General features: G+C 36.2%; 1 pseudogene; it reads right to left on the bottom strand.

Moving 5' to 3' along the window:
* Positions 1–352: 352 nt before the first annotated feature.
* On the bottom strand, positions 353–26,388 carry LOC102017894 (annotated as a pseudogene).

Below are 26,388 nucleotides of genomic sequence, written 5' to 3'. Positions count from 1 at the left end.
CTGTGAAAGACTAGTGAGTTGATGTGATCAGTGGTGGCCTCTTTTAGAAAAGCACATTTTAACTAACATTTTGCTATACAGGCTTGATACATATTCTACCCAGGACTTATGCTACTTAAAAGAAAAATATGTGCCTAATGATGTTTTTGCTGTTGTTGCTGCTGTTTTTCCACACAAAAGCCATTTATTTACATCTGTTCTACAGAGGACCGGCCCACTAGGCCAGGTGGCAGCACCACCCTCCTGCCCTCTCTGACCCCAGCCTTTGCTGTGGAGGTGGGGCCAAAGTGGACAGTCCGTGCCCCTAGGAACTGGTCTTTCAGTGGGGGCCCTGGCACAGGTGCCACCCACCTTAGGAGTACTTGGTGTTGAAGATCTCCTTCCAGAGCAGCATCTTGAGGTGCTGAGCACCAGAGAGTGGTAGGCTTGCACCTTGCTGGCCAGCCCCCTCCCAATGGTGCAGGTGCGCAGCTGTTTGCCCAGCTCCTCGCACAGGTTGGCAGGCACTCCAGGTAGCAGGTAGTCCCTCAGCAGATCGCACACCTTGGCCAGGTTGGGCTGTGTTATGGTTTGTGTCTGGGTGTCCCCCCAAAGCCTCATGCGGTCATGGGGCGGGCTTTTAGAGTTTGATCGATTGTGGGTGTGAGAGCTACACCCGCCCTGGTGTGGATAGCTTGCATATGTAAGGGAGAGAAAGAGGGTGCTTCTGGCCATTTTCTCCCTTGTGTGTGTGCTTGTTGCTTTGCTATGTTCTGCCGCCCTGAGCTGCAGCCCTCTGCCATGTGCCACTCTGCCTTGTAATCTGCCAAGTATGGACTGAAACCTCCACAAACTGTAAGCAAAATAAACCTTTCCTTCCTTAATTTTGGGCATCAGGTATTTTGTCCCAGCAACCAGAGAAAAGTAACCAAGACAGGCTGGATGAGGTTGCCCTTGCACTGACGCATGAGCAGGTCACAGGGGGCCCTGCAGTCTCACCCACAGGTGCAGTGGACACTGCGCTGGCAAGGGCGGCCCTGCAGGAAGTGGCGCTCGGTGGCCTCAGGTGCCACCTGCTGCAGCTCGGCCATCATGAAGTCATAGGTGGCCGTGTAGCCCACGTTGGTTAGCGTGGTCTCACACACGTAGTAGGTCTCGTAGGAGCCGTGTAAGAGCTCTTCCAAGAACTCCAGAAAGCCGATGGCGATCTTGGCACTCCAGAGTCATGCAGGCCCGAACCACTGCAGCAGAGCCCTGTGCAGTGTGGGTGGCAGCAGAGGGAGCAGTGTGGCCCAGAGCCAGGAGCCGTGGGGAGCGCCCTCGGAGAGGTAGAGGTCCCCGCAGCAGCCCAGCAGTCCCAAGGCGTGCTCCTTCTCCTGCAGGAATAGCAGCAGCAGGAACTCGTTTCGCTGCAGCAGGGCCTACACGGACTTTGCCTCCACCAGGAACACTCGGCTGTCCTTGCTGAAGTTGTCCATGAGCAGGACCTGGCCGACCTTTTGTGTCTTGAAGGTGGAGTGTCTGCTGGGATGAAATTTTGCTCTATAATCATGAAGAAAGGGTGCTGTTCAGTCCAAATACCTGCTTGGAGATAACTGCTCAGTGCTACTGGTTCACTTTTTACAGATCCCTTGTGGAATGGACATTTTTTATACCGTACTTTTCAAGCTACTCCCAATATTATTTGTGTCAATCAGAGAGAAGTAAAATAATGCCTGTCTAAATGGTACATATTCAATACTAATTACTGTTGCTGTTTTGATGGTAGACATTATGTTTGTCCTCTGGAAGCAGTGAGTCAGATTTACCAATTTTTGTTCTCAGGGAGGCGCCCTTTTAAGGGATATTCATTCTTGTTTGTTAACATAGTTTTTCCTTAAGTATTTTAATATCATATCAAAATACGGACTTCAGGTGAAGGTATTCTGTAGTTTAGATCAATTTCCTCAGAAACCCGACAAGCACATTAAGATTGGCCTAATCTAATTTCCTTGTAGGAAGAACTTATTGCACTAAAGCCTATTAATGCTGAGACGTTGGCTGCCTGATTGAAAAATCTCAACTAAACAACTTACTACTGAAGGACCTCGAAGAAAATACATTTTAAGGGGCTGGGGATTTAGCTCAGTGGCAAAGTGCCTGCCTGGCAAGCGCAAGGTTGTGAGTTCAATTCCTGGTACCGGAGAAAAAAACCAAAAAAAAAAAAAAAGAAAATACATTTTAAATGGCTCAACTTCCTATACATATAAAATGGAAATACTAATAGTACCCATTTCATAGTATTATTATGAAGAATACATGAATTAAGTATACAGAGCACATAAAATCCTATCTAGCATGTAAATAATAATATGTAAATTAACTACATGCTTTCATTTTTCTTTCCAATAATTGTAGGCATTAGAAGCTAATATTTAATGAAATTATAATGTCCATAAAGGCTTCATGACTTGTTTATACGTCCATTCAGAGTAGTTAAAACAGTATAAATTCAATAAATATTCATTTAGTGGATGAATGGATGATGGATAAATTTTCATGTCAAAAGTAAGAAAATTACTGTTGAAAAGTGATTTGATAATTGCCCTGGTATTTGGTTAGCGTGTAACAAACTATGACTTGGTCATATGTCTGAATATAACATACATACATTTCACCATAAGAATATATGGTGGCAGTGTTTAGTAAAATCTTGATCTTTTTACAGCAATGCTTAGTTCAGGAAGATGAAAAGGCAGTTAATGGAAAACACCAGTTCTGGGAACTGATATACGTATATGAATGAAAAACGTTCAAATGCAGCTTGTGGATCAATTTCCTACTACACATATGGCTATTCTACACTTAGGTCTGTGTGGCTTTGGAATATGACAAATTCCCTACTGATCATATGCTTATCAGTGTTTGAGAAGTCCTGAGAAAAACATACTTCTATGCGTTTGAATTGGTGGACATAGAGATCGGCAAAGGAAAAGCAAGTGAAATCAGAATGGAACTGAGAGTTGAAAATTATGAGGGGTTAAAATTGGTAAATCAACAGAAATTTTCAGAGAAATCATAATCTTTCCAGGGAAAGGTTTAGGTTGTTCACTATTAGAGTAACCTTATTGCAGTATCTTAATACTGCTCAAAACTAAACTTTCATTACTTGCACTATCTGTTAGAAGGTTTTTATATGTCTGGGATTAATTTGAAGAAATTATAGGATACGAAGATGTTTGAAGGGGAGTTGTCGTGGCATGCATTTAAGCATCCTGTGCAATGCAAAGTTTGACTTTCCCTCAAAACTTCTGCTTCCTGTGAGTGGTGATTACAGTGCAGTGCCTAATTCTATGCTTGCAATGGCAATTGCAGGTATCATAGCCTCCACTAAGCAACACCCACACATTCATATGTGTGTATATATATATATGCACAAGTATATGTTCAAATAGTGTCAAAAGTGTGCATCCCACAGTCATAACTACAGGGCACGTGTATGTGACCAGCAAGTAAATAATTTTAGTGTTTATCTTTCTATTATCATAGATTATTGTAAAATAATCAATTAACTATGTCTTCAAGCTTATCCTTTTTATGGCACTTTTTCTTTCATTCTGTTTTCTTTCTTTTTAAATTTTGGTGCTGAGGAATGAACGTAGGGCCTGGTGCATGTTAAGTATGTGCTGTGCCACTGAGTGTCTCCCAACCCCTATTCACTATTGTAAATGACACGCATAAGTTTAAATATAACACAGTTACTATTTCACAAACACATTATACATATATGTGTATATTTATATAAATAGTCAGAGAAAGGTTTTTAGTGCTCCCTAGAACCAAGCATTGGATTTAACAATAGGATGCCCACCGTCTTTCACATATGACATGAATTTAATTCCTTTCTTCAGGCTAAAGAGGAAATGTATTTTCAATTAATAATTCAATGCATTTGTACGTGATTAGCTGAATATTTTAGATGCCATTCATAATGTAAGAAATTGAAACTAAATGTCCTTTAAAACTGTTTCATCAACATTCAAAAACTCTATTAGTTGTTTACTCTGTGTGCATATAGTTCTATCACGTGGTGTTGAAGAATTCTCAGTGATAACTGGTATTTTCTTACAAATGGTGTGCTTTCTGAATTGATTTTAAAATGAGTATACAGCTTGCTGTATGTAATCTAGATGTTAGTTTACTCTCTCTACCGTTTAATATCGTTTGGGTAAATATTCTGTTGTATTTTAAACTTCTTTTATCAGTATCGCTGTGTTTTTCTGTACCATTGATTTTTGCCATTTTCCAATTTGCCAGCACGCTTTTTCCTGCTTTGCTTCTCACTCAACAATTTAACGAAAGGGCTGGGGATTTAGCTCAGCGGCAAAAGCGCCTGCCTGGCAAGCGGAAGGTCGTGAGTTTGGTTCCTGGTACCGGAGAAAAACCAAAAAAAAAAAAAAACAATTTAACGAAGCTTCTCTCTTACAAGTTGCTGCCAAATCAATTTTTTTCGTGACTCTCATTGTAAAAATAAGTTCCTGTCCCCTCATTTTATCTCCAGGAGATGGCAACTGAAAAGGTTGTTAGAAACTTTTTCTTGATCTCCTTTCATTTTTAAGATTTTAAACTATGCAACGTATTTAACAAAGAGAGAAAATAATGCAACATTTATTTTATATACTCCACACTAAAACAGATGTTCACTTTTTTGCTGGATTTACTCCAGATCTTATCTTTCTAATAGAATAAGAGAAAGAAAAAAAATGTTCTATATACCACTAAAGCCTCATTAGGACACTCTCACCCTAACTCCCTTCCCAGAGAACAGTTCATATAACTCCCATTCATATTTCTACTTCCACTAGAAATGACTATTCATAAACATACTACTACTGTCTCAATATTTGCAGAATTTTATTGCCTTCAAAATCTCCTTTTGAACGTTATTTTTACTAATATTATCTTTTTTAAAGATTACCCATGTTTACACATTAATTTTTCATTCATTTAACTGACAATGTTTTATTACATAAGTAAACCATGATTTATTCATTGCCCTAATATTTTTTTTCCCTTTTCTTCCTATGACAAACATTCTTGCAACTATCTTTTTACATGTTTCCATGTGTAAGGATTTTCCCAGAGTATCTTTTTGGAAAGAGAACTCCTGACTCTGAGAATATGTGTATCTTAAATTTCATCTGTTATTGTCAAATTGTTCTTCAAAGTGGGTGTACTGACTGGACATTGGTCTTCATCTCATCATTGGCATATATTCATAATCTTTCTCTCTTTTTTTGGGTTATCATTTTCATCAAATATTTAAAAACTCTTAGTATTCCTTTGTAGCTTACATGAAGAGAAAATATTTTTCTCACATTCTGTAATTTGTTTTGTCTGTTTTTATGCAAAAGTTTCATTTTAACTTTTCACATTTTGTATCTATTTTAAAAGATATGTATCACCTAATTATTGAAAATTTTGTTATTTTGGTATGAATGTATGTATCTTTTTAATTTTGTTAATCACATTTTAGAATTATTTATTTTTTAAATCCAATTTATACAGGTGATAGATAGATAGATAGATAGATAGATAGATAGATAGATAAAAGTTTCAGTCTATGAAAGTGGCAAATGGAGCTCCTTTTTTACCTGAAATGCTTTTACTGATTTCTGGGACACACTCCTCATCACTCAGTGATATCCCAGACATTACTTCCATTTAGTTTGTTTTGATCATATGTATATATTTCAATAATTCAGTGGAGAACCTGGCTACTCAGTTCCTTCACTGCTCCTCTGTCTCAGTGACCCCTGTCAGTCATATGTCTGCTCTTGTCTTGATGAATCAATCAAAGTTCTCTAGAATTGCATTTTCAAGCATATTATTCTCTGGATATGACTTTCTGCACATCTAGCTCGTTACTCTCTGTAGTATTCTACCTTTATCAATCCTTCTACCTCACTGTACCTACAATCTATGGCTACTCCACCTGTCAATTAAACATCATGGTTAATCATTATCTCCTGTTCTTCAAATTCATCTCAGTTCACTCCATCAGCTTTTAAAGATTTGCATTCATTTGACAAATTCCCATTTGTGGTTAAATTCAATTACCATACTATTCTCCCCAGATTATACAACAGGTGATGGCTGGAGAAAAACTAAATTTAATGAACACATAAACTTCAGAGCCTTATAAATCCCAAGCTGACTTTTAATGATCCCTGTTAAACCTTACCTTGATCTCCTGCTCTATTCTACTCCCAGGTTGCTAGAAAACTATTTTAAGACCCTTCAAATGAGTAACACTTTCTCTCCCACCTTCAACTCTTCTTTTGCCAGATAAAGCAGAATCATTCAGAATGACAGCTTTCTCAAATTCTACCTCTACAGCCACACATTTTCCAGCATCAGTACCTACGTGTTCTCTTTTCACTTCTGTTACTTCTGTATGGAATAACCATCCCTTCTGTTCTCTAAAGACAGTCCCCTATTCGTATGAGACCCTATGCTCTTCATCAGAGGCATCCCTTCATTCCTTTTCACATTTCTCCTGGATTATCAATTTCTTATCACCATTTTCTTTCTCTGTTTCCTGGACCACTTCATAAACCACAAACATTGTCTATATCCCCTATACTTTCCATTTTAATGGGGTTCTTGGTTATACATCTCATTAACATATTTTTCATAGCTTGGTATCTAAATAGCCACACATCTTGGAAGAAGGTACCTCCATCTTACTGTTGTTCAGGTTTACATAAATTGTTGAAGCTACTAATGGAATATGAATACTAGGAAAATGTCTGTACTGAATGGAGTGTAGGTGACAGGCTGTATTTGATAAAATTATTTCCTGATCCTACTTTTGTATCACTATATTGTGACAGGAATATCATATAATGTAAATACATGGCTATCACAGAAGCAAAAAACAGGAAACAATTGGGTAATCTGCCAAAGTGTTTCCATACGTGTCCCAAGAGCGATGTTAGCAGAGACAATTGTTTTCTTTGAGTTAATAGGTCAGCTCCTTTTATATAAAGAAAGGCATCAGTGGATGATGATGATCCCAGGAGCCAGGCAAGTAAGTGCCTGTCAATGACATTACAAGTGCGCACAGGTGAAGTGCCCCAATTAAACAAAATACGACAGAGGATTTGCTTGTCCTCTTGGCTTTTTCAGTTTAGCTGATAGTCAAGGCATTGAATGAAATAGATTATTTCTTGAAAATTTTCTGTATTTTGCTGAGCATAGGGTTGCTTTGCAATTTACACTAGTTATGATGCTTTTATGAACTCATCAATGCTTACAGAATTAACCTTTTATAAGAAATGTTAAGGGAACACCAGATTCGGCTCAACTGAAACTCTAAAAATAATTGCTCCATTTCTATCTCCAAACTACTGTTTGCTGTGTTATTTTTTCCTATGCTTCCTTCATGACAGGTTACATTTAGTAGAAATACCTATTCAATACTAGAATTAAAAAGGATAGACCAATATAAAGGAGCAGACTCTCTGTGGACCTTTAGCAATGATAAGATAGTCGCTCAAAACTGTCTTAAATGCCTGCAGATTAAACTAGATAAAGTTACTATCTAAATACTATTATTGAAATAATTAACCAAAAATAAAACTCTACATTCATAAAATAGCTTATGTCATTACGTATTTAAAACTTTTAAATAAATTTTATTCTGAGTTCCTATAATCATCAGGTTGAACTCCAAAATCCTACACATGGTTCAAAATCAAGTGAGTTTCATTTATTCTCATCTTTCATATCATGCCACTCTTAGTCCCAATTCCCCAAATTAATACTCCAGTACAGTGAACTCTTTCTTATGCCTTAATGCTGTGTTCTCTCTCCTTTTTTTTGATGTGTAGATTCTCTTTGTTTTAAAAAAATTTTGCCAATTTATTTTACCCAGTTTTCTTTCAAGTCACATGGGAAGGGTCCCTACTTCTTAGATATTTTCTCTGCTTTAAAAAATATATCAGGTCCTTCCTACGCTTATCTTACCATGTCCTCATAGTCAGATATCTCTCTCACTTCCATCTTAATACACAATAATTGTTATCTCCAAGCCCTCTGTGGTCTCTCATTCACTATGGTAAACCTAGTACCTAACAGTAAATTCTGTGATGTGTCAAAATATACAAACTATCACAAATGTTATTTCATTTGATTATGACAATATTTTTGTGAATAAGTGAAATAAATGCTATTATTATCTCAGTTTACAAATGAGGAACAAGAGTCAGGAGATGAAATAACTATTTCAGAAAGAGATAGAAAAATGTCACCAAATGTCTGATTCTGTATCTTCATATGCTAAGCTACATATTATTTTCTTATAGGTGGAGTAGAAATTTCAACTTTAATGCTACTGTCCAAGCATGACCTCTTAAAACATCCATGGTAGATGTGAAAGCATGCATTAATTCCTTAAAACTTATTATGTTCAGAAATTAACTAATATTCAGTAACACATATTTGTTAACAAAGGTACTTTATTAAGATTGAGGCAAACTTAAAAATTCCTTCTAGAAAAAATAATTCAATTTCCATGAATAGCTTAATATGTACTAGTATTGCATTTATGAAGCTAGTCTATAAAGAAAAGGAAATTTTAAGATGGAGACTATGCCTTTCTTAGATTAATACAATCTCCATTGTACTTGATTTCAACTTTTGAAGAAAAAGTATATTCTCTCACCCTTTCCACCAATTATGCCTTCTATCTAATTCTCCCATTTCATCAACTCACCTTAGTCTAGGAAGACAGGACAAAGTGAAATAATTGGTAAGCCAACAAAATTGTTGCAAACATAATGGCTTCAAAGCTCATAGAACTAGGTAAATGACCACATCGAAAATAGCTAACAAAAATCTCTTTGAACATATTATGCCATGATTTAAAATAAGGAATGTTAATTAGCCAATGTGAAATTGTTGGATTGTATAGAGCAGTTGGTGTAGAAAGTTAAACATTTAGCTTTTTTCGTTATGCTATTCTCCAGTCTACAGAGCTTTAACAATGGGTATGAAAGTTTCTAAATCAGTGTAGGAGATGCAGGAGGATTTGGCATGGGATGACACTCATGGACAATTTGGGTTGCACAAAAAGGTGGACATGGTTGTTTCCCATTTCCTCTGGCATCCATGTGAAATGATATACTTTATGAATAACTTAGAAGCTTACTCCCGAAAAGCCTATAGGTATTATATACACTGGAAATTTAATCCTAAAATTAATGACAGGTTAAGTGAAGATTTTGTTGTGTATATAACTGTTGTTACTATGCTTTTAGGATGTTGCTTTCTTTGTATCACATTGGTTAAATACAGAGGTGACATAGCTGGTGTTATTCCAGTTACCCTCAATAGTGGATCTGGTAGAGATTGTCAGAAAGGAAGATCAGCAGGTAAAGTAAACCTGAATTTGAGACCAAGGTTTCTGACCATATAGATACACAAGGAATTAACAGAAACAAGCTCTGGGCTTGAATCCTAGTTTTATACTGCTAATTTTAGTTCATAAAGTTGGGAGAATGACAGAATAACCAATATATTAAAAATCTTATGAACTTTCATCTTCTATAGTGAATAAAAGTATCTACCTACATGGTAAATATGTTTTAGAAATTCTTCATGCCATATCATCCTCCAAAATTCTCAAAAGTATTCCAGTATATGCGAAGGGCCATAAAAAGTTTCATTAAGAAAAGCTTTCTATATTCGTGTAACTGACCTCTCTCCTTAGTCACCTAATGATGCCTCTTGGCATGCGGTGCTGGTGTGCTTGGAGGAATGCAGACTTTGTCTAATCCTCTTCTCACATTTGCATCCCAGAGAACGTTCTTTCTCACTGCTATCACATTCTCCCCCCAAATGCACGAGGGATATCATTTCCTTCTGTTCTGTAGAGGGACAATGACAGTTTGTCATATCAAGGCATTTCAGCTTTGAGTTTAAAACAAAGAAAGTGTCTGAAATCTATAGTTTTCTCAGATCCACACTCCAGATAGTTATCCAGAGGGGTCTGCAAAGTGTAATGGACGGTGGGATTCATTGTCTTTCTTTGTTTTGTTTTTGTCACCCTCCACTCTGCCTAGTAAGCTTTTTCATCACCCTTCTCCTGGGAACAGTACCTGCTCTCCTCACTGCAGAGTCGGTTCTTGGTCCATCATGTGCCTTTTTCTCTGGGAGGTGGTATTGACCCACAGAAGAGCACACCACAAAAGAGAGCCAGTCAGGGTCTTCCTGAAGATTAACACAGGGACCCTGAGAAAAGGCAACTCTTATCTAAAGCTCCTGGTCGGCTGCTTCACTGGCACAGGAAATGCTGGGAAGCCACATAAAGCAGATAGGGGAGGCAACGAGCCAAGTAATGTCAGCTCGTGGATACCATTCTTGAGACATGTGAGTCTGGAGATGCTTGGGTACTCTGAAAAACAGAAGTCTGCTCCGCAGCTCTCTGATCCATAAATAAATTTGATTCAGATCACCTAAATTCAATTTACAATTAGAAACCCTCTTCTTCACCAGGAACGAAATATCAATGCACAATTTCAGAGATTTTATAAACAATCAAATTTAAATGTCAATTATATCTTTGGTAACTTCTTTCTATATTTAGCATACTTCTGTAATTAAAAATAATTTATTTTTTAGACTTAAAAACAGGTTAGATTTTCTCTTCATTTAAATCATTGTGCTTTCTAGAACTTGGATTTGGCAGTCTCAGCTAATTGTTCAAGCTTGTGATGAGAACTGACCCAAAAGCAACAGAAAATAAATGTATTTCCCTGTAGAAGCTTTAGCACTATAAACTCTGTGTGTTGGCAAGATGAGGAGTGTTAGGAATATAATCCTTTAAGCTGACTTCTTTACTACATCCTTCGTTAAATATGTGGCATAGCAAAACAAAGTGTCTACTTGCTCTTTGTGCCTTTCCTGTTCAGCAAAAGCCATCCTCAAAGATGTTATCAACAGAACCGAATGTTTTGCATGTGGGACTTTAGGTCAGTGAGTGAAACTTTACTGCAATGAAAAGCAAAATGATGCTGTACTGACCCGGGTATCTGGCACTCCACTCTGGTATCATTTAAGAAGATAAGTGCCAGAATGCTGTGATGTGTATGCTCGCATCCTGATGGATGAGCCCAGAGATGTGTTTAGTTCTTTGGTTCCTTCCCGCATGGCACCTCCTGCTGCAATTTATTGACACCAGATGTCCTTTGTATCAGCGAGACTTGCAGCTATGTCTATTTAAAGTTAAATGGAATAATTGAAGCCAGAGCATCATACTTTGAATGAAGTAAATCAAAGCACATCCAGTCATAAAAACGCAGACTAGGGAAAGCATGAATGAGAGAAATCCATTGTAAAAAGAAAGCCAGACTTTTAGAGACCAAAAATTTCTGATTAAAATTTATCATCTGACACAACACTGATAGGAATCAATTGGTACCTGGTCAGAGCCCTGACGCCAGAATTAGTGAACATGCTTCACTATATAAATTAGGCAGAAGCCCCTTGTCATAGTGACCTCTTTCTCCACAGCAGCTCATAGAAAACAATTCTTCACTCGAATGGTGGTGGGGGTCAGATGCAAAAGCTCTGGTTAATGATAAGAGACATGGAACCTGAGATCTAATCATTTTACTGAACAATGCTTTAGACAGAAGTTGTACTAAATCAAGGCTTAACTAATGATTGATGGTAGGAAATGGAGACTTGTTTTAAAGTCTGATTTAAAAGAAAACTAAGACAGGAAGGACAGTGTAATTAGGAAGGCTGAAAGCATAGCATGAGCCATAAGCATTAATAAATGCGTATTTTAATAGGTACAGGTCTGGCAGCAAGCAGACAAGAACCTGGCTGATCAAAAATAAATGAGAACTTATTTAATAGAAGACTATTGCTCCCACTAAGGAATCATCAGAGGCAATCATAAATGTACCAAATAATAACAGTGATTTAAACATACAGAAATCAAAGCTATTAAGGCTACAATTACAATGTGCAAGCATGGCAAGATAATATTTTAATAAGGTTAACGGATGTTTTTCTTCTTTACACATAAGTTTTCAAGGTATTTTTCCATTGACAATGCCTCCCAAAGGCAAATATTTGGCTGCGTATTTATCATTTCAGTGAAAGGATATATGATAGAATACAAGCTGAAGGGGTCTCTAGAAAGTAACAATTCATCTCAGAAACTGTATGAAAACAATATATGTAGAAAAGGCAAAGTTTTTAAAGAGTAGTATTTCATATGCAATCTTAATCAGGTTAGAAACAGCAACTCTTGGGAGTAGGAGAGAAGAGACTAGAGAGGAAGGGATGAAGGAAAGGAGGGAGAGCAGGAGCGAAAGCAACTCTTGGGAGTAGGAGAGAAGAGACTAGAGAGGAAGGGATGAAGGAAAGGAGGGAGAGCAGGAGCGAAAGAGTGACACAGAGACAGACAGACAGAGACAGAGAGAGCGGCCAACTGTAAGATCTTTGAGAGAGAGTGCCAGTATTATGGTTCTGGAAAAGGATGCTCAGAGCATGCCATGAAGAAACTAACAAACCATGAGTGAAGGTAAGAATAACTAGACAGACATAGACAATTTCCATTGTCCTCCTGTCGAATAAAACATGCAGAAAAATGTTCATGTCTTAAGCATAGCTATGGCATACACTGTATATGTTCATAAGTTCACAGACCCCTGAGGACAGAAATTTGAGTTATTTTAAGGTGGATCTGTATGTTAACTGACCTGGACTAGATAAAAATTAGGTCTCTGTCTCTGAGGATGCTCTTGGTTAGGTGACTGACAGATGCGATGGACCACAACATGTTAGTACAGCAATAGGCCATGGAATTTGAAATAAACCCCAATACCATGCATAGGAAGGTTTTGAAGTTAAAAAATTAGGTTGTAATATAGAAAAATAAACTGCTTTTACACTTACATTTGAGGATTCCTTTGGAAAAGTGCTATAAAAATATTTCAAATACTTTTGCAAATAAAATATAGACAAAATGGGGGGGATACAGTATTAGAGAAATAATAACAACTGCAAGAATAGTAATTGTTTTGGGGTGTAATAGTGACAAGGTCAGCAGAGAGAAATGTGTGATTCCTGAAGTCTGTGGGGTCCCTCAGCAAAATAAGGGGATGCCCTTAATGTCCTTTGCCTCTCAGTGGTTACAAACTAATGTAAACCCTGGTTTACATTCTAAAGAAACACTGGGCATTTGAAATATGACTCTATCAAACAACTATTCAGTCCATTACAGTAGCTAGGAAAACATGTGGCCAGTCAATGGGCGCTCCATATGGAGCATCTGTGAGGAGTGCGGTAAGGCATCCATGTCACGTTAAAAAAGGTAAATAAATGCATAAATTTTTAAAGACAAAATTCCCAGGTTTTTTGAAGGAATAACAAAATGGATAAGGAAAAATGGAGCTTAGAGTTGTTCTGAAAGGTCAAAAGAGTGGAGGGAAAGTATTCATTTTTATTTTAAAAAAAGCTAGATGTCTTCCTAGACTTAGGATGTAAACAAAGTTTTAAGAGAAAGTAAGAAAAAGGAGTAAGATCTGCTAGAGAAAAAAAATTAAAATAATTCTACACATGTGTAACACTTCAGTGAACAGAGCACAACTGCAGGAAGTCAGTTATAAAATACAACTTCATGACCCTCAGATAAGAAAGAAATAAGGTGGAAAAGGCACAACATTAAGGAAAAATGGATAAACCTATTTAACATATATACTTAGAAAAATAAACACTTCAAATACACTTAAAACAAATGCTTAGACTACGGGATGAGAAACAATGGGGTTATTGTCTGTAAGATTTTTACTTTTAAAATATTTTAAGAAAATAATTAAGACAAATCTGTCGATTCTTGCAAAAGCTTTCCGGAATCTACCCCACTACTCCACTGCCGTGTGCAGGCTGCACAGTGCTACCACCACTTAACCCATTTCCCCATCACTGCTCTTGCCTCCAAAACATCTATTTGATATATTTCCAATAAATGAATTCTACTATTATTAATTGAATGATTGCCTTAAGGAACGTGCAGCATATTTATCTTCTACTCAAGACTCCCAGTGGCTTATTAAAACATGTCAAAATAATTTATAATGGCCTACAGGGTGTGAATGGTCTCGTTCCTGGCTAGTTCTTCACAATGAAGTCTGACTTTTCTCTGCCTTTATTTATTTTTTTTTTGTTTTTGTTTTTTTTGTTTTTCTCCGGTACCGGGAACCGAACTCACGACCTTGCGCTTGCCAGGCAGGCGCTTTGCCTTCTGAGCTAAATCCCCAGCCCCTTTTCTCTGCCTTTATTACTTCTTACCCAAACTGCGATCTCAACCATTTCTCCAACGTATTGTACTATGTCCTCTGTGTATACTATGTCCTCTGCCTGGAATGTTCAACTTCTTTTGAAGGCTAGTTCCTTATATTTCAGATCTCACCTCCAGTTTTGTTTTGCAAGAGAAACTTTTTTAGACCATTCTATTATGATAGGCTGTGAATAACTAATCAACCCCTTGGTTTTTTCTTGACTCTTTTTACATATATATGTATATGTATGTTTCTTCTTATTATTATTTGCTTAATCTCATTGTATGTGAGCTTTCCTGGGAACAAATTTACATTGCATTCCTGTTATTTCACAAAGTTCATGTAACATACACAGAAAACACTAAATATTGGTTGATTTCCTATTTCACAATATCTACTGTACATTTTGGTCCTTATTTACACTTTCCATTTCAGGAGCCATCTTGGGAAAATATTTTTAATTTATAAGTTAGGTTAAACGTGGTTACTACCTTTAAATGTAAACATGTAAGGATTATAATCTAATAATTATTTTTTCCTAGAAAAATAAGTCCTATAATTTCAAACAAATGAAGCAAATATACTAGGTATAGTGTAATAGGAGGAGTTGTCATCTTTGTCAGAAGATGTCTTGACATAATGACTTTAAGGAGGTAGTGCTATGCCATTTCATGTCATGAAAAGGAGTACAAAACATACTAAATTACCAATGAACAGAGTTTCTGATTAAAGATAAATTATTTATAGCGTCTTATTTTTTCCAACTAAAACCAGTCTTTCTAATCTCTTAACTGTTAATTTTTTCTAATTATTTTTCCTTAATGTAAGCTTACATGGACCATTTCAATTTGAATGTTCTTTTCCCCTAGTTATATAGCAAAATTATCTGGAAAATAAAGAACTGTAAATAGATGTCACATGTCTGTATGTGTTTAACTTTTGATTATATGTCTAAAGCATAATATCCTATTTATTAGTAAAAATATTTCTTCTTTTTATCATTTGTTTTCAATCACAAATGTCTCCAGCTATTGAATAACAAATATATTCTCATAATTGAATAACAAATATTTATAGAAAAACTAAATTTAAAATAAGATAAGGAAGATATAAATAATAAATATGTCCTCTGTCTGGAATATGAATAACAAATATATTCTCATAAATGAATAACAAATATTTATGGATATGAATAACATATTCATAGCATATATGAATAACAAATATGAATAACATTTTATTGGAACAAATATAAATAACATGTCATTGGAATAACAAATATATTCTCATATATATTCTCAATGTTTTGGAATAACAAATATATTCTCATAATTGAATAACAAACATTTATAGAAAAACTAAATTTAAAATAAGATAAGGAACATATAAATACAGAAGGTACAATTTGTTTATTCTGCCCATATTCTCATGGTAGAACCTAAAAATGAGTAATGAAAAACATTCTCACTAATCATTCTGTTCTCACTAACCATTACCCCTTACTAGCTTATGGGGAAATTACTCAAACATCAATTGTTTGGCTTTCTCATGGTAAGATGGGGATAATAAAAGAAAGTTTCTTTATTTGTTTTTGTGTTTTTTGTGTTGTTTTGTTTTGTTTTGTTTTTTCCCGGTACTAGGAATCAAACTCACGACCTCGCGCTTGCCAGACAGGCGCTGTGCCGCTGAGCTAAATCCCCAGCCCCAATAACAAAAATGTTTATAGATTAATTAGATATTTAGTATATTAATAATCTTCAGTTAATTCTAAGTAATGAGAATAATAATGTACAAAGTCAGGGATTTTTGTTCTTCCTGAAAGAAGGCTATAGTTTGAACCTATAGCTGACACAGGCAGAATGTCTTTTTTTTGATAGCCTGTATAGCATTAATAAGTAATATATATTTTGCTCTTCTTATGATGTAAAAACCTATACAGAAGCCATATGTACTAATGATAGTTAGCTTATTATGCAAGAGTAAGCAATAATTGTATGCCATGACACTTTGGTCACTGGTAGAGAGGATTTCTGAGACACCAAAAGAAAAAAGGGATTAAAAATAGTTAGTAGCCAAGTACAGAAAAAACAAGTTTAGCTTATTTCCATTTCCCATTATATAGTAGAAAATAAATATTTCAAAACATTAAAAATTACTTGAGAGGCTAAGGCAAAGGATTGCAAGTTCAAGCCTAGTCTGGGCAATTTACTGGACTTAAAAATAAATAACAAAATAATAAAATAAGAAATCTGGGAATTACCTCAGCATGGAGGCCCTGGGTTCAATTCACAGTAATGACAAAAAAAAAAAAGACAAAAAAAACCTCTATAACCACTATGCTTAGTATATAATCAACGATATCGACGTGGACTCCCTCCTTAACTACCACAAACTTTCACTGAGGAACACCAACATATAGATTATCATTAGTCTCTGAGATAAAAGTACTAACGTAAGACATTACAGAACATGAGGAAATTTTTCACAAAAACATCTCTATGCATACACATACTTACAAGTATTGCTACTTAACACACACACAACCATTAATGAGTGAAAATGCTAGCAATGGGAAAGGAATCGTGCACTTGTCAAATGGTCAATACTGGACATACAAATTATCCTATGAGTATAGTGGAAAATCTTTGTTTTACATTCTCAAATTAATGCATCATTCGTTCCAGAAACTACTTACTGGTGCATCATGAACTCTAATGTCATTCCATCAAATTTATCAAACTTGTAGGCATATATTTGTTTATAATACTTCCTTTCTATCCTTTTAATGTTTGTAAGATCTGGAGAGATGGTTCCTCTTTCATTTCTGATGTTGATTACTTGAACCTTCTCTTTTTGTCTTAGTCATTTGGCTGGAGATTTACAATCTGTATTGAACTTTTTTATATTACAGATTCATTGATTTTTCCCTATCACTGTACAAATTACTTTCACTTACTGCACATTGTGGTACCTTCTCAGTGATAGGTACCACAACCTATCAAGCGCCTAAAATATGGTAAAAAATTTTGTTGAAATGCTACTGAACTCAACAGGCCTTTACATAAGCTAAGGCTACAATCACCATCTTTTCACCATATGTAAAAAATATGTGTTGGCAAAGTAAGTAATGGACAGAAGCATGCATACCTTAGACTTTAAGAAAATCTGGACCTTGCTATATATTTTGAAATCAAGCTGAGGTGAAAGTCTTCCTTTGGAGTTTGTTTGGAATTCGTAACTTACAAATGTTCTCATTGATGAAGGCTTTTTGGGGGCTAAAAGTCTTAGCTCATGCAACATACTCTGCTTTATAGATGGAACAAGTTCAAGAATAGTAGCTGTTATAGCTAGTATCTGGATACCATGATAGGCTCATGTGGTCATAAGTGGCTGGAGCTACAGTGTGTGATGCTGGATTTAAAGATGTGATACTGGGATTGATTCAAGGTGCAATGCTAGAATTAAGTGAGAGTGTGCGAGAGCTATTTGCCCTAAAGGTGTGTAGCCTGGATGGAATATAAGGGACAGAAATAGGTCTGCTCTTGTCACTGCTTGCTGCTGGCTGATTGCTACTTATACCTCATTGTTTTGCTGGCTTCTGCTTGACATGAATTATTTCTCCTCTGTAATGCCCCTGTGCCGTGCCACCCTGCCTTGGAGCCAGCCAGTCAGTTATGAACTGAAATCTCTACAAACTGCCAGCTATAATAAACCTATCCTCTTCTGATTTTGACTGTTGGGTATTTTGTCTCAGTGATGAGAAAATTAATTAAGACATTAATAAAAGACAATATCTGCAATAAGAATTGTCAAAAGCTATGACTTTTCTCCAACATGGTAGACTAAGATGACATGGGAATTCTCAGTTACCTGGCTTTTTACCTATATGCACTCACAATCCTCAAATATGAATACTTGCTACATTTCCTTTAAAATTTAAGACATATATAAATTCAAGAACAAAAAATAAAAACTGAAATTACAGTTTATGAAAAAATGAATAAGAAATATAACCAGAATGATAAATAGAAGAGGTTCATAAACACAAATGCTTATGATATGGTTGAGGCTGAAGTTTAGTGTCCATAGAAAAAAATTAAATAATAATTGCATAACAATTATTACAAACACTATTTGATAACCATTAAATAAATCAAATTATTTCATCCTCACACAAATCTATGAGGCATATACTATTATTCTTACTCATTTTGAAGAAGTGAATAAAGAGGAGTAAAATAAATATAAATTAACTTTTCCATGCTTATATAATTATAAGTTACATAAAAGGAAAAAAGAAAATCTCCCCTATCAATAAATAAAACTTAGCTGTTCTCTGTTCTACCAATCTTCAAGAGAAATAAAAGGCAATTGCACTGCACATGACTGTGATCGGAATCAGATTTACCTTCACCCTCAAGTCAATAAATACATGCATATATACTTACCCCATTCTACTCTGCTGAACAGTGAAATTCCAGAAAACCCTGAATGGGAATACTCAAACAGAGCCCAGTTGAAAACAGATATATCTACTTACCTACTAGAAAGAATAGAACTCAAGTTGTGGTTAGATGCCAAGAAAATTAAGTTTCATAAAAGATGAACTAAAGGTAAAATTTATAAAACACAACAATTGTATTGCTGATAAACATAATCTACAGATTCAGCAAAAATAATTCATATGTGAGAAACTAGAAGTAATATAATAATTTAAAAATGACTTAAAGAAACATTTATGTTGTTCCAAGTGATAAAGTGTTGGTCACTTTTTAGCACTTGTGTTGTGCCATGTTCCATGTAGTATGTTCACCATATTCCCTGTGAAAGGCCCAATTCAACTTAACAATTTTATCAAGTAAAGAAGCATGTTTATGTCTAATTTATTATAAGGAAAATGAGAGCTTGGGTGATCGGTTCAGAGTCATTCATCTAATAGACAAGGAAAACAACTTCGTTTAGTTAGTATTGCTCAGCTTTCCAATTGTTGGACAAAGTACTGCACAGCCACAATTTAAAGGCAGAGAGGTTTTATCTGGTTCCTGCTTTCAGAGGATTGAATCTATAAATGGCTGGTTTCGAGGCAGAAACATCATGAGGGGAAAGGCATGAAGAAGCGTAGCAGCTTAGTTCATGGCATTCAGGAGACACAGCAGGGGAACCACACCAAAAAGAAAGGGACGAGGCCCCATACACAGTACTCAAAGCCATAGCTCCATGCCCCATCTAGAAGGGTGCTTTACTAGTCCCCTAGGTGACTACCAAGTCAATCAGAGTGGCAGTTGAACCTATCCACCCCTCCTCAAACACCCAAACACATTTCATGAGTATACTTAACCTCCAAGTAAATATAACGACAAGTTTATTAATTCTTCCTAACATGATGAAGCTATGCTATGTAAAACTAAAAATGCAATAATCAGGGCTGGGGATTTAGCTCAGCAGCAAAAGCGCCTGCCTGGCAAGCGCAAGGTCATGAGTTCGGTTCCCAGTACCAGAGAAAAACCAAAACAAAAAACAAAAAACAAAAACAAACAAACAAAAAAAGAAAACGCAATAATCCTTTCCCCAAAGTCTCAACATTTCCAGCATTGGTAAAAGTTCAAGTCTCTTTAAGGCAAATTCTTAGCTCTGAACCCCCATAACAATAAAAAAGCAAGTTATGTTATCCAACTTACAATGGCACGAGATACATTTCCATTCCAAAAGAACATAATTGAAGCCTAGAAAAGAATCAGGCCAACACAGTAAAGGTATCATGAAGTGATATCAGGAAGGGGAGGAATTCAGTGAAATATATGTAATCACTACATATATGTAATCACTACAAGAAATATATGTAATCACCTCAAGAAGGAAGGAAGGAAGAAAAGAAAGAAGGAAGGGAGGGAGGAAGAGGAAGCGAAAGAGAGAGAAAGAAAGAGAAAGAGAAAGAAAGAAAGAAAGAAAGAAAGAAAGAAAGAAAGAAAGAAAGAAAGAAAGAAAGAAAGAAAGAAAGAATTGTGTTATTTAAGGCAGCCCACCTTTGGGTATCACATAAGGGGCCGTCATTCAGTGTGATCCCTAGGAAAAGAAAACAAATATCACTTGCTGTATAACTTTGCCCAGGGTTTTAATTAGTTTGCTTGCAGGATGCCAAACACACACACGCCATCATCAGTAGAAAGGAGATGACACTGAAGTAAAACAGGTATTTCTACAAGTTGTATAGAAATCATATCTGTCTTATTTACTACTCTTTGCTGCTTGTTTGTGATGCAGTAGTAAAGGGACCAACACCTGACTACTCTTTGCAAGACCAAGAAATTTACTAGCAGCTAGAATGTGAACTGCAGGTTGAAGAAGACCCTCACTCTTCCAGCCTGTCAAACACCTTGTGATTTTTTTCATCTCAGCTTCTCTCTTTGTAACTGCTTCCATCTTTTGCATTCACAGGTCAATTTCCTTTGCTTGACTACAGTCAAACCCCACTCTTCCTGATTTCTGATCTCCCAGTTCAAGGGTTCTAGCAGAAACATTTATTTTGTGTCTTTGCTACAGTTACACATTCACTTTATTGGTTTCACTTCAGCCAAGTGAGTGCCTCACAAATACAAATCGATACCACTTTGTTTCAAGATTAGCTTTGATAATGTGATTAGGCACAAATAGTTGAAAATATATTGAAGAATTATTCTAAAATTTCCATACACATTAATGATTTCACCCTCAAAAGAATTCTCAAAATTCTCTTATATTATTTCCTTTCCATGGATGTGAAAACTGGAGTTCAGAAAAGCTAAGGAATATACAATACAATACAGTAGTATTAGTACATGCTTTTGTATTAAAATATTCTGCTTTTACTTCTAGTTTCACTGTCAATATTCTTTAGAACGATGTTATTTTAAGCAATACGTGACGGTGATCTGATACATAACATGACTTATAATTTGGGTCTGTCCTGAACTCCAAGTCCATAAAGAAACTCTTTATACAGAATTAGACCTGTGTGTGTGTGTGTGTTTGTGTGTGGGTGTGTATATGCCACTTTCACTAGATTTTTCACTAGGTTCTTTTTTTTTTTTTTTTCCAATACTGAGAATTGAACTCATGACCTCATGCTTGCCAGGCAGGCGCTGTGCCACTGAGCTAAATCCCCAGCCCTTCACTAGGTTCTTTAACATGTATGGATGTTGAATCTTGTTTCTGCTCTTTATATACATTTATCCTTTATGGTATTAATCTTAGAAAGCTAGAAGTGTGTCCTTATTGAAGTACAAATATTTCTAAAGGCAATTTCTCATTAAGAGCATTGCTACTGACCAAATCACTCTGAATATGTTTGTCCTTGAGAGCTCTAGAGGATCTCTGGCCCACTGTTATGTATTTTTTTTTCTTTAAATATTTGTGGAGCATGGAGTGGACACTATCTAAAAATTCTGTTTCTGAGTTAAAGAAAAGCAACAAAGCCAAAGTTGATTATAACAGTCTTTCAAGGAAAGAAACCACCATTAATGTGAAAAACACATAAATCATCTTGTGTCCAAATATAAAAACGTCACCCTCTTTTTGGAAGTGTGTATGTATCCAATAGAACTATGTTAGATTTGCATTTCAGAATGTTTGTGTTATGCTTCCAGTGTCTTAAACTAATAATAAATAATGCCTAATAATTGTGAGACATGTGCTACGCCCTAACCACTCTGATTGGCATTTCATAGGCATTGCCTCAGTCTATACAATCTTTATTAGCAAGGCACACTCTCCCCACTTTTTATCTGAGGACATTGAGGCTCAGACAAATAAAATTACTTTTCCCAGATCACCAGACTGTAGGCAACCAAGGTGGAATTTCACCCATAGTATGTAAATCTGTAGCTGCTATTCTTAGTCACTGTATTCCTGAGCTGCCTTCCTTAACTTTAGACTTCTGTTAACAAAAACTGTTTACCCTCTAGGTTTACCCTCAGGTAACGATCTGAGGGATAATTGTGTAGCTTTTGCTCTGACACAGGGAAATTCACTGAACTTTGCAAAGTTTTCCAAGATACAGTTATCTATGTCTCACATTTAACCTACATAACACTTTGCATATCCCTGCCCTCATTCTCTGAAATTTCTCCCTAGATAATCAATCATCTATTTCATTGTAGTAATTGTTTTAATACAGTAGTACCCATCATCATATGATTATATAAATAAATCATGGTTGATCCACAAAAGAGACAGGTGTATCACCACTAAAGAATGTCATAGAACATGTTTTGTGGCTAGAACAACTTCACACTACACTTTCAGTGCATAAATAATGTATTTTATATTACTCCTTTTGGTTAAAAAATTTAAATGTTAATATCGATTATTTTAATCTAGTAGAATTATACATGTATGGTTGTTTTTTGCCTGAAATTTTCTAATTTTCTGCAGAGTCTCTTGATTCTAGGGCAAGAAATTGTTATATTTTTAAAAATAGAAAATCTTCACAATTAAAATTTATTCCACTGCTTTTACTAACTCTCTGGAAAGTAGCTGTTATCCCTTTGTATAATACATGTTTCTGCTGCCATGAATATGATATGTAATTAGAATTGCTTTATGATTAATTGTGTGTATATATATATATATGTTTAACTCCATCAAATAGTAGTACTAAAAATGCTTTGTACATGATTCTCCTGTCCTATGTGCAAACACAGTATTACAATGTCAGCTAGCAATTACAGTTTGAGATTTCTTGGTTCCTGGCTAACCTTAAACATTTGCCAACACTTGTTTTTCAATAATTCATCTGCATAATCATTAAATATATAAATACTCATACATTTATGGAAACAGTCCTTCATATCTGTGAGCTCTATGACCACAGATACAAAAAGCAGTGGACAGGAAGTATATAAGTTGTTTTAGGGATGAACATGTACAACATTTTGTCATTGAGTTCTAATAATAAAGTATAACAATTTACATAGCTTTGTATTAGGTATTAGAAATAACCTAGATATAATTTAAAATATATTGAAGAATGTATGTAGGTTACACGCAAATGCCATGCCATTTTATATGAGATTTGAACATCTGCAAATTTTGGTATCTACAATGGTCCTGTAACCAATCACTGTGGGTTCCAAGGAACGACTGCATGTATTATATCCTGATATATAACATAAACATATGAATATACTTATATTTTATAATATTATACAGAGTGTTACTATGTGATGTTTGTATTATGAATACATACTTACATATAGCATCTCCATATACGAATTTATGATATAATTATAAATGTATAAACATACATAGGTCATATGAGGTCGACCCTCCTTGGGCCAAGGGACCTGGGCCCGTGGCAAGCAGCGGCACGGTGAAAAGAAGACACCGGAGACCAGGATGATGGCGCAGAACTGTTTTATTGCGGAAGTACCAGGCGTTTTACAGAACAGGCTAGGGGCGTGGCAAAAGGGGCGTGATTACCGAGGGGAGGTACCGAGGGGAGGTACCGAGGGAGGGGCAAAGCGGGACAGTCTAGGCAGGGAGACTCACTTGGCCTGCCAAGGACATAACAAGTCTAAGTCAGCTTAGACTCGTTCCTCCACCACAACTGTCAACCAGACAGACCCCTCTTTCCCACAGATTCCCCCTCCTTTTTTATAAAAGCCGGTTGAATAGAGGCCATCATAGCCTGTTTAGAGGTTATTATTTGTAATCGGGGGGGAGGGGGGGGACATATCATACGAAGTGCGATAAGCGCTTTCACCAGGGCGGTATGGCAATGACGAAAAACAAATGAACTATAAGAGTACTTGAGAGAGCACTTGACACATTGATACATTACCTGTGGGGAAGGGAAATGGACAGCTAGGATTCTGACATTCAGAAGATAGAGAATATTGAAGGAAAAACAAGATTCAGTAAGTTTTAAGAGTCATACATTTACATTTAAATATGCTCAGATTGAGCCTTTTTTGAGGTATTCAAGATAAGAAATGTAGGGGGCTGGAGGTTTAGCTCAGTGGCACAGCACCTACCTGGCAAGCGCAAGGTCGTGACTTTGATTATCGGTACCGGAAATCCCCTCCCCCCACAAAAAAAGATAAGAAATGTAATAGATATCTACCAACTTCAGAGAAAATGAGAAATGTAACTTGTGAAGATTTAGCATATAAGTAATATTTTAAAACCATGAGCTAAATAAAAAGACATGCGTGAGCCTAAACCAAAGTGAAAGGAGAGTGAGCCTAAACCAAAGCGTGAAGAACTCCATTATAATGACTGAGTGGAAGTAAGTCTGAAAAAGATAAAGTACCTTGAAAAGAAAGAGAAAATCAAGAAAGAATGGTTTCATTTAGACCAATAGGAAATGCATGTTCTGGCTGGTGGTTGACATGACCAAAGGTAACTAAGAAATATGCTTAGTAGTGTTCTAAATAAGAGCTATTTGCATGAAAATATGTGGACAGAAGTGAGTGTGTTAATAATGATTGAATGGATGAGTGGATGAACTACCAAGTACAGTACAGGCATTTTTTTTTTTTTTTTTTTTTTTTTTTTTTTGTCTTTTTGAGGCAGAGTCTCGATATGCAGCTCAGGCTGGCCTTGAGCTCACTTTGTAGCCCAGTCTGGTCTCGAACTTGCAATGATCATCCTCCCTCAGCCTCCCGACTGCCGGGATTACAGGTGTGTGCCACCACACCCAGCCCTAAGCGATTCTTAAAAGAAGTAAATTCTTCTAAGAAGTATGCCTTTGACATGAAAGAATGAGACAGACACTTAGCTGGAAGGAGATTTTTATTTTGCTTGGCTTTGCCTTTTTGAATGGAAAAAAAAAAAACAATAGGAAGGATCTAGATGAGAAAAGAGATTACATGCAAAAATGAAAAGGATACCAATAATATAAAAAAGAATAATGTTTTAGTGGAGTGTAACATTTTAAATGGCAAGGATTTTTCATGTATACAGATATATATCTAGGACCCCAACATGGCCTGAATCATAGCAGATAATAAATGCTAAGAGAAAAGTACAAATCCCCAAGATTCCTTTCTTAGAAGCTGTGATGAGAAGTGTTATAGTCAGGGTTTACAAGGGAAAAGATTTAACAGGTGACACATAATTTATAGGATTATTTTATAATATTCACCTAAAGAATCAAATGCAAATGAGTGTAGAATATCTGTCCACACACAAAAGACCCAAAGAATCCAAATGAGGGCAGAATCCCATGGAAATGTCCTTCATGATTCTAATTGGAGACCTGGAGCCCATGAGAATGTCTCATTCAAGTCTGTATCAGGGATCTGCACTGGGAAAGGTTGAAGGACATTGGTGGAAACTAGAAAGTCTGCATCAGCAGAATAAAGGATCTGTGCCAGCAAGCTAGATAATCTGCACTGAGCCAGGAAGTGACACTCAAAGTAAGGACCAGAGCTCCCCCAAAGACAAACACAGCCACCCTCAATGATAGTGAGAATAGCCAAGTACATATCAGGAGAGTCATCATGACAAGCTTCTCCGGCACTAGCATCTTCCCCTCCAGTTCTCCTTTTATCTTGTTGGCAACAGTCCTCAGACGGGCCTTCTACCCCAGAACCATGCAGACTCAGTTCATCTGGGTGTTACAAGTTGATCGTTAGTTAATCTAGCACAATCGACTCCTTTTCAACTTGATAACCAGATACATTTCCTTAGACTATAGTCTCCAGGGGCAGATTTGTAAAAGTTAACATGTCTTAGTCTATTCAGATTTACATTAATATAACAATCACATATATACAATTCTTATTGCATTCAATTCGTCAACAAAAGCAGAACATTGAAAGAATGCTCAAAATTCAAGGTTAAAACCTCAATACTTTGACTAACTAACCTGATTACAAACACTTAGCTAAAAGCTACATTAGAATCATATTTAAGAGAGTTGTTACAATTACAATCCTTTCTTCCCATTAACTTTTAACAACGGGAAAGGGCCACACTAAGATATAGGCATCTCCTACATTTCAAATACATGGTTCACTTCTGGTGAAAGGCCGTAGGTCATCTTTTCATTGTCCTGTTCCTTCTCACCAACAATGTTCTCTTGTTTCAT

This window comes from Chinchilla lanigera, unplaced genomic scaffold (assembly GCF_000276665.1).
Source record: "Chinchilla lanigera isolate Chin_1 unplaced genomic scaffold, ChiLan1.0 scaffold00024, whole genome shotgun sequence".
Lineage (NCBI taxonomy): Eukaryota > Metazoa > Chordata > Mammalia > Rodentia > Chinchillidae > Chinchilla > Chinchilla lanigera.
Note: the sequence above shows the minus strand (reverse complement) of the source record. Positions and strands in the feature narration are given on the sequence as shown.